Source organism: Apus apus, chromosome 4, assembly GCF_020740795.1.
Source record: "Apus apus isolate bApuApu2 chromosome 4, bApuApu2.pri.cur, whole genome shotgun sequence".
Taxonomy (NCBI): Eukaryota; Metazoa; Chordata; class Aves; order Apodiformes; family Apodidae; genus Apus; species Apus apus.
The window spans coordinates 76,658,248-76,664,691 of NC_067285.1; positions in this window are offsets into that span (position 1 = coordinate 76,658,248).

The following is a 6,444-nucleotide window of genomic DNA, read 5'->3' on the forward strand; positions in this document are numbered from 1 at the left end:
TTGAAAAGCTATAGAACTCTGATTATAAATCAAGATACCCACTTCAGATACCTGCTGGAAGCACAGTCAGCCCTGTCTAGTGGGAGGTGTCCCTACCCATGGCAGGGAGGTTGGAGATAGATGACCTGTAAGGTCCCTTCCAACCCAAACCATTTCATGATTCTATATCAAGCTTTAAGTGTTAGAGTCTCTACTCTTGTTTATCAATACATCACCCAGTCTGATCAAAACACAACCATAAAAATCACTAATTATATTCAAATGTGCTTTTCTACTGTATTACATGGTATACACTACAGCTTTATTTATTTATTTTATTTTATTTTTTGCTTTCCCCTTTTCTCACAAGAAGGAAAGTCCTGATCTCCTTTGTCGGAGCCTGACCGTCAGTTGGCTATACTCTCAACTCAGTGGTTTTGAAAAAATATACAATTTAAAGTGGTGTTTCTGGTATTGTACTTATTCCATCCCTAGTGAAGAGTTAACCTGTAAGATTTATGCAACATTATCTGAAAATTCACAGGCAAGTACAGTAACTAAGTAAATCCTGGAGACAACAAAATCCACCTCTCACTAGGCAAAGATGGACAGATACATTCAAGTTACCTAAAACTCTAAACTTCTTTGTTTATGTGTTAAAGTCAGATGTTTTCTAAACCAGTATTACAAAAAACACGCATAAATTTTGAGCATGCTAAGCTATTAATGATAAGAACAACTTCATAAATGAATGAAGTGGGATGAAGAAGAAAGCCAGTTATGAGTTATTTTGGGAACATTCTTCCTGCTGAATGAGAAAGGAAATAAACACAGTAGTTCCAAAACTCATGTAAAGGAATAGAAGGACTCTTGCCAGATAAATCAGGTCTGCACAGACTGAAGATCCAAAAACAGATGAGATATGATTGCTACCAAAAAATGCAAACTATCCAAGTAAAAACAGCTCTCAGTAAGCTGTGACCCTGGTCACTGCATTATTCTCATGTAAGCCCTCCATTAGAAGCTGAATGCTAGGTTCTCTTTCTCTGCTCATATTTAGAAAACACATCAATCACTTCTTTAGAAGTCCTCCATCACCCTCAAATATTATGAGCAATTTTCTGGTTTTTGTTCGCATTAAATCCCTTCTGATTCTGTAATCTGCATTTTTACTTCCATACTGCAATTGCATAAATAATTTCTTAGTGGAAAAGCTGACGTATAATTTTAAGAGTTTATTTAAGCAAGCAATTTAATATTTATGATACATTTAATCTAGAAGACAGTTAGATCCAAGCATCTTTGATAAAGTGATATTGATTTCTTCAACTGCCCTAAGCAAAATGGATAGTCCAATTTCTCTTGTTGCTGATTAGTAAATGCTCTGACTCTTGTGGCTTTATTTCTTAAATAGTTGACAGAATGTTTTGGGAAAACAGACAATGAATTATGTTTTGAGAATTGTAGCATTAATTTAGATTTGTTTCAATTTATTTTGATGTTATGTTTACAACTATGATCATTGCAAAGATTTATACTATCACAGAATGTAGCAATGAAATTTTTAAAAAATGCAATTGATAGTTCCTTTTAGAGGAAATGAACATTATTTTTGAAAGAAATAACAACTGCAAATTACAGTGACATCTATAGCATTCGTGTGAAAAATGCATTAATGTGAAATTTATTTTAAAAGGCAATCATTCATTGTTTCTCAAAGCTGAGTAAATACATACATTTGCTGCTGGAACATTTTCAGCAGGCTTCAAATATACTTTTCAATTATATGAGCATCGTTGACCATCTGTCAGCCCCTGTATCTGGTCATTTATCTATATGATGACTCACTGCAGAGTGCTATCAGTATCACCATTACTTTATTTAATGAATACCCTGTCTATGTGCACCCCTCTTGACAGCTTGTGTCCATAGCATTCATTTGTTGTCAGCCTACCATCAACATAACAGGAAAGGCATCTCTGGCTGCTTGCTCATGACAGCCTGCTGCCTTTGGTGACATCCGTTCTGTATCCATCATGTCACCACCAAGTCCATTCCCATGGCAGAACCAGTAGTCACAAAGCTATTGCTGCCCACGCTGTTGCAGTACTTCTCCCAAGGAGAAATGCAAACACGCCCAGGGAATCTGACATCACTTTTTAACTTGAGAAAAGATGACTATCTGATATAAAGGGAGAGTGAAAAGGAGATACTGACTCACATAGATCCTGTCCAAGGAAAACATCAGGAAGGTGCTGGTGAAATGAAAAAACTGCATGTCACTTCCTCATTCCTCTCCTAGTTCAAGTTGTTCCATGTGGGAGAGAATTCCCCTTCTCATTGCTCCTGTGTAGGAGATCTAGGGTCCAGGTACGCTCTGTGGAGCATAATTAATACCTGAGAGTATTAATTAGAGGTTGCATGTAATGCAGAAATGTAAAGAGTAAATTATTATGAGCAACATGAGCAGAGTCTGGAGAGAGATTAGTCAGAAAACCCCACAGGAGGATGTGCAAGGGTTGCAGATGTGTTTTGAAAAGCAGTTTCTGCTATCATTCCTTGTCATTTCAAATTTTGTCAACTAATGGAATTAAAATTCTCACAGTGAATCAGCATTTATAAGTAAAAAATCATTAGACAAGCATCTAGGTTATCTTCCCTTGTAATCTAGTAGTGGTATGCCATCCCTTTTCCCTAGTCATCCAAACCTAGGCAAGTTTAGAAAGGGTTTCTTTTGAAGTCAGTTCTACTCTCATTCCATAGCATATGTAAGTATCCAGTCTGGAAGTGCTTAAACAAGGACTCTTTATTCTGTGTGATAGGAATCTGTTAAGGAAAAAAAATTAATTCCCACTTGGAATCATTAATAGTGGAACAAGGTCTCCTAGCTCCAATAGCCTCTATTAGAGGATATACTTCCAAATGAATTAATTTTCACTAAAGAGGGTAGAAGGAAAGCAGTGCAATATTTCTTTAGGTAAAGTAATGAAAGTAACACTAGTTTGAAATTAACTACTTGGCTGGTTACATTTTACAGGAGCATAAAATGATATTTCTAGATTCATTATTGAGTGTATAGTTGCAAAATGTATCAAAAACATGGGTCAGCTATATAAATGATAATTTCACTGGTAGAACAAAACAATTTAAAATTTAATGAGAAATGCCTATATAAAGTGGGAATAAGAGAAAAAAATATTATAACCTGCTATATAGCTGTATAGGTGTTAAGATTTAACCCTGCTGATGGGAGAGGTTAATATAGTTCTCATTAATAATAAGGATAATAACATGACATTCATAGATCACCTTCTGTTTGCACTCAGACTGTCATAAATTATGACTCTCTGGCACTGGGTTAATCAATGTCCACATACCCTGGGAGAGGGCTTTCCAGGTCTTTTCCTCTTATGCCTCCTTGGAAAGGTCACCTTCGAGTGTAAATGATCTTACTCTTTTGCTCAGCTCAGTGCATACCATTCTCATGTAAATGATGAAGCTGCAAGCAAGAAAAAAATCCCTTTTTTTCTCAGTTATTTTAAGGTAGATACTCAAAAGCCCAAGTGCCTAAAATACAGGAAGCAATTAGCATTCTAGAAAGGGATATCATGAACACAATACTTCACCTTTCATAAATAAAGCAAGTAATAAATCTAAATTAGGAGATACAGCTAAAATATGCAGAAGAGATGTAAAGAGATTAATGTATGCTAATAAATTTTCCTTGAAATAAGGAATCATAGCCAAGGAAGGAAGATTGTCCCTGTGGTATTAGGAAGATATGGATCAAAATCACTGGCAAAGATTCTACATGTAGAAACTCCTATTTGTTTTTAGGTGATTGTATCTCCAGTATTTGGCTGGCATTAATGTTTGACATATGAAGTGACAAAAAGTTTGCCCCACCAAACTTTGAATATGAACTTCAATACAATACATATTCAGCAAGAAAGTCCTCAGAGAAGACATGGAAAAAAGCTAAACCCTTCCCACTGCAAATTCCAGCCAAGATTGGTTATCAGGAATCTTCTCCCTACTGTAACAAAAGTTGCAATTAAAAGAAAAAAATTCAAATCATCCCAGCAGCCCAGATGTAACCTAGGCAACTTGAGAAATAGATGAGAAAACTGTCACAGAATACATCTCCTGTATTTGTGCATTCTTGTAAATATGTGAAATAAAAAATACTTATTTCCTTTAAATAAACAGAACAATCAGTCCTGAAGCATCCATTATATGTTATTTTACATAACTGGCAAGTAATGCAGTATTTTTTATGCTTATATAATTTTAAAAATATATAATTGCCTTGAAAGAGCTGAGATTTCCTCAGAGGGCCATAAGCAAATAGTTCCCTTTTTCTAAGTAAGATTCAAATGAAAATGGCTTTTTTGCTCAATAATAAATAAAGCAGACTAGGTAATCAATCTCTCATTTCTTAAGCTTTGTATATTTTTCAGATTCCTAACAGAATAAACCAAACCAAAGCCTATGATGACACTAAAATGTTATTTAATACTTACTAGCTTTGCTTTTTCATGATTGTTAGCAGGAGCAGTAACTAAAAAAACCCAAAACCTAAATAAAAATATACAGTTGTTTCCTGATTTTGAAAAAATGAATTCTTATCAGGTCTTAAAAATATTCATAACTATATGATATAATCACATGAATTTTTGAACTCCAAATATTAACATTTGTTGTGGTTGCACAGATAGCAGCAAGCCAAATCACACATATCACAGGCTTTTGCTACTATGATGCACTAGCCTAGAGCATCCAAAAGAGGTTCTCCCAAACTTTAAATACTAATCTTTTCATGACCCAGACCAAAGCTTCCAGTTAATGAAAATAAAATTAAAATAAAATTCTACTGACTTGAATTGGGTGTTCCCAGTTGTTTTTTGTTGTTTGTTGGGGGAGGGTGTTGGTTGTTGTTTTGTTGGGTTTTGTGGGGATTTTTTTGTTTGGATTTTTTTACAAGAGCATACCTGAGATCTCCTACTTCATTTTTTTTTAAATAGTAAGACTATCGATGGACAAAGTTTAGTTCTTTAAGCCTTATACTTCAACCTAGACAGTGTTTGGTCCAGAAATTTTAATTCAATTTAAGTTGCAAATAATTAAGAAGTTAGCCCTAAAATTTTATAGGAACTCTGCCTTAGGATAGTTCGTCTATAAGTAATCACTGATTTAGTAAATGTAAACTTTCTCAGTCAGTACACTATTTTTAAGTAAAGTAGCAACCCATTGCCTAGTGCTGGATTGGTGTAGAAATGTCACCTGTTTCTGACATTTTACAACTCTTAATTTAGCAAAAATAGATGACAAGTTGGTTAGACAAAGATAGAGTTGCCACAGAGTAAGGGTTATGTGTTAAAGGGCCAGTGCAAAGTCAGCCAACAGCACAATTGACATCTGGTGAAATTTCTTGGCATTCATTAAATATCAAACTGTGACATTTAGGAAGGCAAAAGTCCTTAACCCTCTGCTAATAAGCTCTCAAGATATTATTGCCTATATGAGCAAAATTAAAATAGCAGCAAATATGTGTATGTATACACACACATAAACACACATACAGCAGAAGCTTAAAAGCACTAAGCCCCATACTGGCTTGTGCATTATTTATCTTATTATTACTCATTTATCATATTGTGCCTTCAAAAGGTTATAACACATATGCAACCACTTATCAATTTTACCCATCCACATCACTTGGTTCTGGGATGCCTGCTGGTACTGATGTGCATACTGCATTTGATTTTGTATGTGAGCTTAGTCATATGTCCTTTAAAAAATTGTTAATGGGCAATCAGAAAAGAATCTGAAGCACTTTAGAATCTGAAAAAAACCCAACACTTTTTCATGTCATTTTATGACAAGGCTTGCTTTTTCAGGATTCACATTGTCATCCTTTTCTAGAACTCGTTTATTTGTTTTATTGGTCTGAAGATGTGTAACATCCACATCATAACATCAGCAATAAGCGTGAAAGATTCTGAACCTGTATGTATTGAAAGTTCACTGAAAAGTTCACCAAGGAGGAATTTGGAGAGAGTGTTTTGGTTCTAATCATCAAGACAGGAAGGATTTGGTGATAATGGACCTTAAGTAAGACCGATTTGCTTGGGTTTTTTTTTTCTTTTTATTTTAAGTGTAATACTATTTCAGCTGTAAAACTGTTTCTTGCTTGGGAGTATTATGCATCAACCAGAACGTGTTATTATACATGAAAAAAGCACAGTGTGTTGCAAAGAAAATGGATCACAAATAAAGTGCTCCAAATATGTAATACATTATCCTTACTGTGGACTATTTTTCAAAGGTAATGTTGTGTGGGAATATTTGCCTGTAATTCCCGATCATGTATATTCTTTGCTGATATGTATCTACTTGGAATAATTAAGAAGATGCAATACAAAAATAGATGGATAGGAAAATGAGATACAAACTAAGGAAATG